Genomic DNA, 14,376 nt, shown 5'->3' on the forward strand with positions numbered 1-14,376 from the left:
TTTGCTTTTTATTTAATCAACTTATTGGAGTTGGTGTTCAGTTAAATGTACTACTTATTTTAAGTGTAGTGTTTGAGTCTTCAGAAATACATATGCTCATATTACCACCACCATAATCAACATATGGTTCGTTTCCATGCTTCAAAACCTCCCTTACTTCCCTTTACAGTCATTATCCTTCTCCCACCCCCACCCCCAGTGTCCTGCTTTCTGTAACTGTTGGTTAATTCAGTCTCTTCTGGAATGCCACGGGGATAGAGTCATAACATTGAATACACTGCGTACTCAGATATGTTTGCCTTGCTTTGTTCAGCAGGGTTTAGACTCATTCATTCTTTCTTAAAAAGTGTGTGTGTGTGTGTGTGTGTGTGTGTGTGTGTGTGTGTGTGTGTTTTGTGTGAATGTATATGCAGGTGTATTCTTTCTAAGTGGTCATTGATACCACATAGAACTTCTTAATGAAAATCTGTACAGTTCACCCACAGTAGGTAGGTATGGATTGCTTTTGGCTAAGTCAGTCATAACACACTAGTATGAATGACAATAAAAAAATCTTTTAAAATTTAATGTGTGTATATGCCCCATGAGCATGCAGTGCTTGAGGAGGCCAGGAGTGGGCATGAACCCCTGGATCTAGGGTTACAATGTAGTTCTGAGCGACCTGATGGGGGTGCTGGGAACTGAACCTGGTTCCTTTGCAAGAGCAAAAAGCTCACTTCCTGCTGAGTTTCTTTCCAGTCCCAGTCATATAGTTTGCGTTTAAATATTTGTTTTGTTCTCAGTTCACAAATGTAGTGACTGACTTAAACTGTAGTGTGTGATCACAATGGCATAAAACCCGGGTGAGGAGGAGGAAGAGACTAGGGTTGTGAGGTGAAGTTAGAACCCAGACAATGTTGGCTGTCAGAGAAGGGGCCAGCTTGTGCTCTGTTGGTAGACTTTTGTGTCTTCTGTGGTAAATACGCTCTCTCTTAGGACACTGGCTGTTTGCATCAGTGGTTAGTAGCCCCATTGCCGTGCAGAGGGAGGTCCTGTTGCTCAGTGTGGGTTCCATAGGTCTTTGGAAAGTGTGGGCTCCTCTCCTCCGTTGTGCTTGCTTTTGTACTCTTCTTAGAGTTTGGGTTCTTCAATCTCTCACTGCTCTTTCCTGCTCTGGCATCTGCAGTTCTAGCAGGGATGGGGTTTTAGACCCTTTAGTTTTACAGTGTCAGCAAATTTAATGACTCTATAGGAAGAGAAATAGAGGTTTAAGACTGTTTCAACTGTAGAATACCAGATTTTTACAGCCTGGGCTTTTAAAAATTTATTTCTAATTAATTTTTTGGAAATAGGGTGTCATGTAAATGAGGTAGCCGTGATTTTCCTGCCCTCGTCTCCTGTGTGCCCGGATTGCAGGTGTGCACACTACAGCAGTGTGGACTGAGTGAGGTTAGGCTCTTCTCATGTCTGTTGCTCAGCTCACTGGGGAAGAAATTTCTCTTCTGTCTCCCACACAAGTCTTCTGCTTCAACTTTGGAGTGTGTGAGCAGTCACTGTGATTGGATGATGTAGCAAAAAAACTGCAGCTGTTCACCAAGCCTCATGGTCAGATTTTTACTTCACCTGTAGACTTTTCTTTTTTACGTTCATTGGTATTTTGCATGCGTGTCTGTCTGTTGGATCCCCTGGAACTGGAGCTAAAAGCGGCTGTGGCTGCCACATGTGTGCTGTGGATTGAACCGGGGTCCTCTGGAAGAACAGCCAGTGCTCTTAACTGCTGAGCTGTCTCTCCAGCCTGCCCTGTAGACTTTTCTAGAGTTGGCTTGCTGCTCACTCAGCAGGTATTTGAGCTTCTGATGTATACAGGTACTGTAAGGACCTGAGAACACCAAGTTATAAATTGATTTATTGTTTTGCCAATTGCTTAGTAATCTGTTTTGGTTCTTGATATAAAACACCTGGCTATAACTAGTATAGTCTCAGTCTCTCTCTCCTCTCCTCCCCTCCCCTCCTCTCCCCTTCCCTCTCGTTTTTTTCAATACAGGGTTTCCTCTGTGTGGTTTTGGTGCCTGTCCTGGATCTTGCTTTGTAGAGCAGGCTGGCCTCGAACTCACAGTGATCCGCCTGCCTCTGCCTGCCAACTGGGATTAAAGGCGTGCGCCACCGCCGCCCAGCAATTTTCTGTCTGTAAAAATTGAGACTGGGTTTCTCTTTGTAGCTCTGGCTGTCCTGGAATTCCCTCTGTAGACAGGCTGACCTCAAACTCACAGAGATCCGCCTGCCTCTGCCTCCCGAGTGCTGGGATGAAAGGCGTGCACCACCACCGCCCAGCTGATTATTTTCCAAGAGCAGTCATTTCATCATTGCCTCTGGTCTCCACCTCCCAGTTGTGGTAGCTGTTTCTATTTCTACAGATTCCATGTAGATGTGTATGAAGGCCAGAGGTCAGACGTGGTTGTCCTTTCGCAGGTGCTCTCCACCTAGGTTTTTGAGACTGTATCTCTAATCTCATGGAACTTGATTAGGCTAGGCTGACTGGTCTGGGAGGAGCCTGTATCTGCCTCCTCAGCTTTGGGATTACAGTTGTACATTATCAACCCCCCCCCCCCCCACCACCACACACACAGGTTATAAGGATCAAACTCAAGTCCCCATGATCAAAGTCAAGCAATTTACTGACTAAGCCAGCTTCTTTCCACCACCTTTGAATGAAAGTTGGTATGTGCGTGGTTGTGTGTGTATGTGTGAATCAGGGCCAGAGGACAGTCAATCTTGCATGGCAGCCTCAGGAAGCTTGTCTATCTCTTTTGAGACAGGGTCTCTCATTGGCTTGGGGCTGACCAAGTAGACTAAACTGGCTGGCTGGCAAGCCCAGGTGTCCTTTAGTCTTTGCCTCCTAGCACTGAGATTACATGCTGTGCCACCACACCTGGCATTTCTACATGGGTTCTGAGGACTGAATTCAGGTCCTTCTGCTTGCAAAGCAAGCACATCTCTGACTTGCCATGTCCCAGCTCCTTCCTACAGATTGCTAACCCACTACTTAAACGTTGTACGCCTCATAAGTTGTTCTTCATGGCGCAGGCTGAGCGGGAACTTGCAGGCCTGCTTCTGCATCACACCTTTTCATTCTGTGTTTGCTTAGTTATTGGACAATTCATTATGTTGGTGACATCTGTGTTACTGTTTCGTGGAGTATTCTGATTATTTGCTTATAGCTAAATCAGTCATAGAATTATTGAAACAGTGGTGCTAAAAGGGTTTGTGGTGAGATGCTAGGCATCCGGCATCTGAGATTGATGGAGGGCCTTTGCATGGCTTCTCTGCTTCGTCCATGTGAGAACAGTGTTGAAGCAACATCCACACCTGCAAAATCACCTGTTAGCTTTTAGATGCTCATTAACTGTCTCCTGCTGTTAAGATTGTGTTTCGAATGGCTGCATACTAACAGCTTAAGGCTCGGGGTGTGGAGAAGCTGGCTGGAGGAGCTGGCTGGAAAAGCAACGCAAGGACGTGCTGAACACAGTGGTTATAAAGGCCCTTTCAGCTCCAGCATTCAGTGAAATCCCTGGCTTCAAGAAGAGAGCAGCAGTCTCCTTTACCTGGGTACCTGCAGGAAGTGGACAATGTGTGTGTGTCGAAGGGGAGGAGGGGATGTGGTTGTGTGTGGCCCTCACAACTAGCCCAGGAGTATCTTCCCGGGGCTGGCCTGAAAGGTAGCTCAGTTGTTCTGGGTGCCTAGTGGGCTGTAAAGCATGCAGCTTTCTTCTTAAAATCACGGTCAGTTTAGGGTGTGTGTCGAATAGCTATATGGGAAAGACCAAGTATGAAGTGAGATGGCTGAGGAGCAAAGCCACCTCTTGCCAAGGTGGAGCCCTGAGGATCGAGTTCCATCCTGCTGAGACTCACAGGGGGAAAGAGGGAACCCACTCCCTTAAGTTATTCTCTGAATTCCACACACTTGTCTCATGCACAAAATAAACCAATAGAAATGCAATAAAAGTCTTAAAATTAAGGTCTAATAAAACATGCCCCGTGCTAACCAAGCTTGTGCTTCCTCACTTCTGAGTTCTTGAAGAAGCAAGATTTGATCAGCACTGCTAAGTCTGTTGTCTGTAAAAACGTGGGTATCAAGGCCCTACTGTGTGTGTGTGTGTGTGTGTGTGTGTGTGTGTGTGTGTGTATGTATGTATGTATGTATTTGTGGGGGAGGAGACTGCTTAACTCCTGAAAGTTATTAATGTTTAGAGCTTGGAGAGGCTTGTTTAGATGATGGTGTAAGGTTTGAATTCCCAAGGCTGCTAGCAGAATCCTTAGTTTAGTTTTGTTTTGATTTTTTTTTTCCCCCCAAGACAGGGGTTCTCTGTGTAGCTTTGTGCCTGTCCAGGAACTCTGTACGCTAGACTGGCCTCAAACTCACAGAGACCCGCCTGGCTCTGCCTCCCAAGTGCTGGGATTAAAGGTGTGCACCACCACTGCTTTTCTTTGGGTTTTTATTGTCCTCTTTTTTTTGGCAGTCTTGCTCTTACCTAGGCTGTCTGGGAACTTACTGTATAGTCCAGGTTGTCCTGGAACTTAATGAATAACCTAGGCTGTGTAGCTCAGCACAGTGACCCTGCCTTCTGAGTGCTGGGGTTACAGGCCTGAGTCCCATGCCCAGCTTGCTGTCCTTTTTTTTTTTTTTTTTTTTTTTTTTTTTTTTTTTTTGCCGGAGCTGAGGACTGAACCCAGGGCCTTGTGCTTGCTAGGCAAGCACTCTACCACTGAGCTAAATCCCCAACCCCTGCTCTCCTTTAAAAAAAAATTTTAAATTAACTTATTTTATTTTGTGTGCATTGATGTTTTGCCATGGGTGTCAGGTCCCTTAGAACTGGAGTTATAGACAGTTGTGAGCTGCCATGTAGGTGCTGGGAATTGAACCTGGGTCCTGTGGAAGAGCAGTCAGTGCTCTTAATCACTGAGCTATCTCTTCAGCCCCTCGCTTTCCATTTTAAGCATTGATTCATAGTTTGCAGGGGCAGGAATCACTTTTGCAGTTGATCTACAAAAGATTTTTCAAATATCAACTAATTTTAGTGCTAAGACAGTGAGATGAGGTTTGCATTTTGTATTGTAAGGAATTAGCTACATTTCTCCCTTTAGTAAACTGGAAAATATAGCTTTATTTGCATAAATAGTTTTGATACCAGAATATTTGGTTTAATGGTTTTTTACTTGTTTGCCGAAGCATTTAGTGTACTGGCCTGTACAACAAATAGTTTTGAATAAATAAACAACTTAAAATGAAAAGGTTAATTGTTCTCCAGCCATATTCCTGAAATAGCTTTCTTTTCCTAGGAGAAAATAAGAGTGTTTATCATATGGGGGAAAGTTTTTGACTTCCCATATGTTCTGTTGTTCTATAAAAAACATGATAAATTTTGCACTCTCTGACATGAAAGCTTGGTATGCTAGAAGGCAGTTAGAATCTTATGTAGAGTTTTTCAAAGACACTCAAAGTTTTTTGGTTTGTGAAGGACCTGGAATGGATGAAGCTTGCATCTGTGCCTGGGGTGGTATATTAATCTATTTTCTGTTGTCATGACGAAATACCCGAAGCTGGGTACTTAGAAAGAAGAGAGGTTGTGTAGATGACAGTTTTGGGGGCCAACAGTCCAGGCTCTGCTGCTCCGTCTGTTTGGTTTCCAGTGAGGATATTGTGACTGTGAGAGATGTGTTTAGAATGGCAGGAGTTCATTCAGAAGAGACCACGTGGAGACTAGGCAGGGGTAGGTTTTGCTCATTCTATAACAACATCCTCTCTTGGGAACCAGCTGAGAGCTCATGAACTACATTATTCTCAATGTGAGGATGCTCCCTGTGACCTAACCACCTTCTGCATCCACCACCTTGTAGTAGTGCCAAGCTGGTTAGCAAGTCTGCAGCACACAAGGACCCTGAGGGCACAAACCCACGGAGCCATAGCCAATGGGAAGGAAAGAAGTAGCCGATGGCAGCTTGTCTTGGTTTCTAGGTCAAATATGACAAACAAGATGCCACTTTGTCCTGTCAGCTGAAAGTCCTTGTGGTGTAGAACATGGTAGAGTGTGGTACTGTTCTTCGTAGATGGAAGCCTGGGTTTCTGACTGGAACACAGTTATCTTGTAGCTGCGGTAATGCCTTTGCCAATAAGAGTGTAGCCTAACTGACAGCTGTTGATCCCCATCTGCTTGTCCCCTTTGTTGAAGGTCAGGGGCCTGCAGTCAAGGGACGGGTTGCTGTGATCAGATTCCGAAGTGAGGATGGCCAATGTTGCATATGAAGTGCACTCAGGATATAGGATCCAGAAGCATGGATGCTGTATTTCCAATTGTATGTGGCTGACTGAAAGAATAAAATAAAAATAACTGCATCTTAGAATAAGATTTTATATATATTAAAATGGGATCATAGTTGTAAGTCCTGAGTTACTGCCTTTATTCATGTAAAGCTTTTCAAATTACTTCTGTGTATTGGAATGTTACTATGAACACCTGTCTGGATCATAAATAAGCTTCTGCTGGATGGTCCTATGTGGCAGAAACATGCCTTTCCTATGGGTAACCTGTAATTTATTGATTGGTTCTTGTTGCTGGAGTTTTCTTTGTTATTTTGAATAGTGATCTGATCTGATGGACATCTTTGTGTTCCTAGATGTCTTTGTCTTTTCCCCTTGATATATCTTACTTGTAAATCGATGAGTCAGTGATACTCATGCTTTTCCTACTGTGATCCATGTTGTGCAGTTGCACCTCAGAGGTTATGTCCTGTCAGTTCCTCAGTTACAGTCCATGAAGATAGAGGTGAGCAGCAGTTTGAGAAATGTGAACTAACCCAGGGGCGTGCCACTTTGGAAAGTCTAGTATTAACAGAGAATGATAGGCAGTGGAAATTATAAAAGGGAGCAGGGGTTTTGGAGTCAGAATTCTAGATCTACTTTTTTTTTTTTAAGGCAGGTTTTCATATATCCCAGGCTGGCCTGGAACTCACTACGTAGTAGAGGATGTCCCTTATTCTCCTGGTTCCACCTTGCTAATTCAGTTCATGGTTGTGAGGGGGCAAGAGGAGAGACTCTTTGAGACAGGGTTTCTTTTTGTAGCACTGCTTGTCCTGGAACTCACTCTGTAGACCAGGCTGGCTTCAACTCACAGAGATCCTCCTGCCTCTGGCTCCTGAAGGCTGGGATTACAGGCATGCACCACCGCCGCCCGGCTGAGAGACATTTTCCTAAGTGGTGTAGGCACTGACAGTTTAGTTGCAAGTGCTCCTGTACATAACTCATCACTCAAGCTCTTGTAGCAACCTTAATTAAACTCTGTGCTACTCCTAAAGCAAAAAGAAGTGTTGGGGCACAGGTTGTTGACAGTACCTCCCTAGCATGTGTGCCGCTTGGGTTCATTCCCTAGCGCTGTAAAATGAACAACCAACCAACCAACCAAACAAACAAACACATTCGTTAGCCTTCATCTCCCCATCTTCCGGAGATGCTCGTGCAGATTGTGCTGGTTTTATGAGCTTTGGGGTTTGAGTGTCTTTCCTGGGTCACCACTCAGAACTGAGAGACTAGTGGGTAAGAATAAGTTGGGCTCTGGCTTTGAGCTCTAATTCTGTTTGGCCTTGTTTGAGTCTCTCAAACTCAGCAGATAGTAAATTTCCATTTTCCTTATTGTGTTCTCCCCTTTTCTTCCCCACGTCTTCCTTTACCCCTTGTTATTGTGTTCCCTCATTGTGTATCTCAGTATATAATACCAGCTTGAAAATAGTCTTTTGTAAGTATGCAATTCTAAAGTACACTTGCTAAGAATTAAATGGGACCCGTCATGGTCACGTGACACAGTATTGTCCAAGTTTGTTTTAACAAAGTGTCATTCTATTTGAAAGACTGTTGTTAACACATGAAGGTATGGATCAGTATTGTATTTTTTTTAAAGGTATGGAAAATGTAATTAAATTGTGAATTAACAGTGTTATTGTTACTACTACTGCGTGCGTGCGTGTGTGTGTGTGTGTGTGTGTGTGTGTGTGTGTGTGTGTGAATGGGCCATGGTGTGACTGGTAGTCAGAGGACAGCTCTGGGGAGTGGGTTCTCTTTTTCCATTGTACGATCTGGGGACTGAACTCAGGTTACCAGGCCTTATTTTTAAAATAATAGTTATTTTGTTGAATGTTTGCTGTGTCTTCTGTTTTTTGTTTTTGGAGACAGGGTTTCTCTATGTAGCCCTGGCTATCCTGGAACTCATTCTGTAGACCAGGCTGGCCTTGAACTCAGAGTTTCACCTGCCTTTGCCTCCTGAGTGTTGTGAATAAAGGAGTGTGCCACCACTGCCCAGCTGTTTGCTATATCTTACAGGTCACTGTTTAACATTAGAAACCTAGGTGCTAAGTCTTGAGACTTGGAAAAGCTTTGTGGTCTTTTGCTATAGCAGACACCGCTGTTTCTTGACAAGTCAGGTGGTTAGACACATAGCATAGTTCCTAATTGTGATTAATATTAATGCTTGTCCTGCTTGTCTTGAGATGAATGAAGTCTTGAAGAGAAATTTGAGTGAGTGCTGAAGCTCTAAAGTTCAGGAGAGCAGGTTACTGCCACTGCCTCCCCGGAAATGGGTGTTTTATTTCCTCCTCTCTCTGGTATCCCCATTTCACTACCATGACACCCTTGTTTTCCCTCTATAAGGAAGAGGGCATAATGGAAGTCTGGAGGAAGGGCACGGACTATGAGTGTTGGTAAGTGCCGGCTCCTCCTGCCCTTCTTGTACTGAGCAGTTTGTGTGAAGTGAAAATGAATGAATGGCATGTAGTTCCCCGAGATGATAGCCTTTTCACTTTTCCTCAAATTGTGCTTTTTCCTTTTTCTGTGGTGTGTGTGTGTGTGTGTATGCGCTTATGTGCGTGCGTGTGTCCGTCCATGAGTGCCTGTGCAGCGTGTGGAGGCAGTGCCGTCCTAGATGCTTTCTACCTTAGCTGTTGAGACAGCTGGTCCCTGAACCTGGAGCTCAATGATGAGCTAGTCGACTGACCAAGGAGACCTCTAGGGTTCTTCCTGCTGCTTCCCCAGTGCGAGGGTTTCCAAGTGTGTCCACTCCACATAGCTTTTCTGTGTGCTGGGGATCTGAACACATTATTGGTCTTTACGCTTGGGCAGTGGGCACATCACCTACTGAGCCCCTTCTCTCCTGTCCCTGATTATTAAATTTTTAAATATCTTGCTTAACAGAAGTAAATGATCCAAGCACTCATACTTACTTAGTTTTTAACAGAATTTACAGTAATCTTCTAAAGACAGGTGTGGTTTTGTACTATTTGTTTCTACCTGTTAACCATTGGATTATTATTTTTTTAAAAATAATTTATTTTTATTTTATGCATACTGGTGTTTTGCTTGCATGTATGTCTGTGTGAGGATGCCAGATCTCCTGGAACTGGAGTTACAGACAGTTGTGAGCTGCCATGTGGATGTTGGGAATTGAACCCCAGTCCTCTTGAAGAGCAGACAGTGCTCTTAACCACTCAGCCATCTCTGCAGCCCTGGATTCTTTTTTTAATAGACTTTTCATACTTGTGTGTTTACTACACATTTTAGAAACAGTTTTTTGTTTTTTGTTTTTCCTTTGAAGCCGCTTTGGATTGATAGTGTGCTCCATTACCTACTTGTTTAGCTAAGAACCCATGACCCTTAAAAAGGTTTGTTTTATTTAATTTGTGTGTGTGGGTGTGTGGGTGTGTGGGTGTGTGTACACACCCACACGCACACGTGCGCTTATGTCAGGGGTATATGCACATGAGTACCTGTGCCCATTAAAGCCAGAAGTGTCAAATCTTCTGGAGCTTGAGTAAATGGTAGTTGTAAGACACCCAGTGTGGGTGCTGGGACTTGAACTCAGATCCGGGAAGAGCATAAGTGCTCTTACCTGCTGAGCCATCTTGGTGGCCCTCAGTTGAGTGTAAGTGCTCCACTGGCTTCTGCCCTTGCAGAAGCTGTGCCTTTTCTTAGTTAAGCTTATGCTCTTTACTCTGCTGGAAACTCATCTTTTCTTTTCCCTGGCTGCCCTACTCATCATTTTCAGCTTAGTTGCCTCCTCCTTCCTGTGTCTAGAGGAAAGTTTTTTTCTGTGTAGATAGATATAAGTTCAGATAGTTTTTTTTTTTGCCAGAGCTGAGGATCTAACCCAGGGCCTTGTGCTTGCTAGGCAAGCTCTCTACCACTGAGCTAAATCCCCAACCCCTAGGCATCTTGATAGGAATTAGATGAAGTTAATGATTTGACTTGGTGGGAAGTGGTTTAAAGAAAAATACTTGGGGATTCTAGGAAACCAATAATAACAAAGCAGATTTCAAAATCAAGAAACATTAGAGAAATGATGGAACATACCTCCGTACACAGCTGTAAAAGAATTCCCTCTTTGAGAAGGAGTCAGGGCAGGAGATTGAGAACAATCTAGCCATCTAGAACTAGACCAGCAGTGGCCTTGTGAGCGTTTGTGCAAGCTGGCCAGTAAGAAGACGAGGTTGCGGCAACTACTTTGTCATTTCATTTGTGGTTCCTTTGGTAATAGAGAGAGCCTAGGACGTGCATCTCTTTCCTCCTTTAATAAACTTTCTGCTTTTGAAAAGTGCCAAAGAGCTATTACTCCTGTTTTTTATTGACTTAAGTGTTTCCCAGATGGTGATGAGTGTGGCAGAGTTAATAAGCATTGTTGGCTTCCTTGGCCAGTGTTTTATTTGAGTTTAGAGTTGGAAAATGTATTCCTCCTGATACCTAGTATGAATAATTTTATGTTTTCTATGAATATGAGTAATCATAAATTAGAATCCTGGACATTATAAGCAGCTAAATATGAAATTGTAACAGATGTCTAGTGGAGAGTTTCTGGCCCCTGGGACAGTCCTTGTGAGAGTCTCTGGAGGTTGATGCTACTCTATAGTTGCAAGAAGAAAGGCTTGCCTGGTGTTGGTGGGTTAGTGACTGGGTCAAGGCATGTTTGTTAAGATTGGTAAATATGCCTGCTATTCAGGGTAGATTTCTCAGACCTATTATGACAGTAGATAAGATATTTCACTGTTATCTTAAAAAGTTACATTGTGAACATAGCTGACAAGAAGACATTTTTCATTATTAAAAATAAATGACAACATGAGTTTCCAATCAAGTCCTAAAATTTAAATTAGAAGTATCAAGAGTCAATTACTGTTAAGGTCCTAGTTGCATTGTGTTTGGTGTTCTTAGGTTAGTGAATGTAGACGTTTTTGGTTTTGCCCATTGTCAGGTTGGGCCCCTCCCTATCTTCCTGGTGCTTAGGGCAGCATATGTGAACTTCATTTACATTATTATAAGGTGCTTGCGTTTCCCACAGTGGCCCTTTCTGTTGAGTAAAGACTGTTTTCAGCAGTGTAAACTTCGGTCAGCTGTCTCCAGGACAACTGGGTGTGGGGATGGAACACTTCTAAGGCCTTTTAAGTACTGCTGTCTTAGCCCTCATCCTGACCTGGAAGATGGCAGACCTGGGTGAGCTGAAAGTCGAGATTTCTGACTGCTAGCTAGGTTTTGGCACTTGCTTTACAGCCCCAGGTGGGCGGTGCCTGGAGCCTGCTGTCTCTGCAGCTCCTGTTCTCAAGCAGACTGTCAGCTGGGGAGCTGGCATTCTAATTTAGGATTACTAGGATCAGCCCCAGCTCAGACCTCTCACTGTGTGGTTTTTAGACAAGAAAATTGCATCTCTTTAAACCCATTTTCCTATTCTGAATATCGGGAAAAGTACTGTGTGTAAAGATTGAAATGGTGTTGAGTTGTGGTTAGCACCACGAGACACGGTCAGCGCTTAGGGAACATTCCTACCATTCTTCTGTAGTGTCTACTGTGGGTGATAGGAAGGTAAACTCTTGAAACAGATCATTTGTGAGTCCTTTAGAGGATTTTTTTCCCTGACTGGAGTTGGACGAGCCAGCAAACAACCTGTAGTTTTAGCGCTGAGGAGGCTCAGGTTGGAGGCTCACAGGGTTGAGGTCAACCTAGGCTGCATAGTAAAATTCAACCAAACAAAAACGGGGTGAGTAAGATGGTTTAGTAGGTGAAGGTGCTTGCACTTCCTGGGAACCCTTTCAACCATGTGGAGGGTAAAAGGAGAGAGTTGACTATTCTAAGCCGTCCCTGACCTCTACACCCGTGCCATGGCATGTGTCGTCCCCCTCCCCCCCATTAAAAGTATAATAAAAGAAGCCAAAGCAAGCAAACAAGTCTTCTCTGGAATACTTTTTCCAAAGTTGTGAAGCAGATTTGGGGGTATAGTTCAGGAAGCTTCCTGGAACTCGTGAGACTGAGTTCAATCCTCGCTGCAAGTGCAGAAAGAAAGCTTTAGAGAGGAATGTGATTATTTACTGAATAAATGAAACTTGATTGCAAGCGAGCTTTGTTAATTTGGTGTGAGAGAATGTGGATATGGTCTTTACTCTCTTGCCTAGAAGCTGAGAGACTCTGTGATCCAGCAAACTAAATATTCCAGAAATAAAGCTAAATTTGCGTCTGGGGAGTCTACTCAGTTGTAGATCATTTGCCTAGCAATGCAGAGATCTTTGGTTCTATCCCCCAGGACTGCCAATAAGGAAAAACAACAACAAAAATGCTAAGACAATCCTCAATTGAACTATTGAGGATATTGGGAATTTATTTACCTTAACTAATCTATGTAATGAACATGTGGTGTGGGGCTTTTCTCTGACCACACAGGAACACATGTGATAGAACTAGTGTGCACACTAAATAGTTCCTTCAGGTAGAGAACTTGCTGTGGTAGAACCAGCCCGCATTCCTGATAACCTTAGACAAGATTGTGTTCTTGTAAATCACCTGTAGACCGAGATAGGATCTGCCCTTCAGGAGTGACCTGAGAGTTTACCATGACAATTGTCCTAATAGGAACCGGTCAGAGGAGCTCATAAATGGCAGCCACTTCCACCGTATGTTATAAAATGTGCTCAGTCTTTCTTTCTGTGGTTTCTTTTCTACATTGTGAACTGTTGAGCAACAAAGCCTGTCCCGGGGGCAACAGACGCTTCCCGCTCTATTGACCATGCTAAGCCTTTAATAAATACTCAGGCTGGAAATGGGGTGTTTGTATTGCTTAGGGAAATGGCACCGTTGCTTCCTCCGTTTGTTTTCTCTGATTTTGTGTCCTGGATTCACAGGACTTTTCTAAATAAGCTCAGTATTCTCTACATTGTGAGTGAGCTGTAACTAGTGAGCAGGAAATGCTGGAGCCCAGGACAGTCTGTTTCAAGCAAAGCTCTCTTAGTTTATAATCCACTTGTACTGATCATAGAGCATTTGGCAGTGTAAGCCTAGGAGAGGTGGTGGCCCACACCTTTAATCCCAGCACTCGGGAGGCAGGGACAGGAGGATCACTTGAGTTTGATGCCAGTCTGGTCTACAGAGCGAGATCCAGGACCGGCAGGCTACGGAGAAACCCTGTGTCTCTCCTCTCCTCTGCCCCCCCTCCACCCCAATCTATAGTCTGATGGTTACTATATATTAGCTATAATATATGCTCACTTTCATGTTACATTTTCTCACTTCCTTTGAAAGCAACACGTTTTCTTGTTGGGTTTGTTTTAAGGGTGGAATGGAGCCAGTGAGTTAAGCTTTAATTTGTAGTCTTGTCACCAAGTCTGTAAAGTTCAGAATGAAAAGTTCCAGGTCACAGAACTCAGAAGAATGCAGAGATGGTGATGACACTGAGAATGACATGTATTTCAAGCAGTTTTAATTACCTGTATCTATCACTTACCTGTCTTGTTTCTTTGCCCCATTCTCTTAAGTCTCCTGCAGTTATAATGTAGAGAAGTGTAAAACTGAATTGGCATAATGAAGAATGTTGGGGTCACCAAAGGTTTTCCATAGAGGCATCCTGCTCTTATGGAAAGAATGTGGGATTTGATAGCCAATAAACTGAACCTTAAAGTCCTGACTCTTCCCTCCTAGGCTGTGTTTCCTTGTGCAAATTATTCAACGCCCGAGTCTCCATGGTTTTATAGTGTAGTGTTGGGGTAGGGGTACATTCAGAAGGCCTGCTATAGTAGTTTCTTAAGCAATTGGGACTGCATGAGAGAGACCAGAATCCCTTACTGTTAGGGAGTTGTCACACTCTCTTGAGTGGTCTTGCTTTACTCTCAAACTCGTAGTTCCCTCTAGTGGGTTTTCATGTAAGCATTCTCTCCCTCTTGATTCTGTTTACTGTATCCTGTGAAATGAATGGTTCGCAGTACAAAATCTCTGTCCGTAAGACAGAAAGGGGCCCTGCTCCCCAGGGTTCAGCAAACTCAGGACCATCCCTGCCCTCTAAACTGCATGGGTGCGCCCCTGCCCCGACTAACACTGCCTGTGTG

At 43.9% G+C, this 14,376-nt stretch overlaps 1 protein-coding gene across 5 annotated transcripts in view; it reads left to right on the forward strand.

The window, feature by feature from the left end:
- The window catches only part of Fbxw11 (F-box and WD repeat domain containing 11), a 99,593-nt gene that overhangs the window by 22,525 nt on the left and 62,692 nt on the right, over positions 1–14,376 (forward strand). The window lies entirely within an intron of this gene.

This window comes from Onychomys torridus, chromosome 8 (genome assembly GCF_903995425.1).
Source record: "Onychomys torridus chromosome 8, mOncTor1.1, whole genome shotgun sequence".
Lineage (NCBI taxonomy): Eukaryota > Metazoa > Chordata > Mammalia > Rodentia > Cricetidae > Onychomys > Onychomys torridus.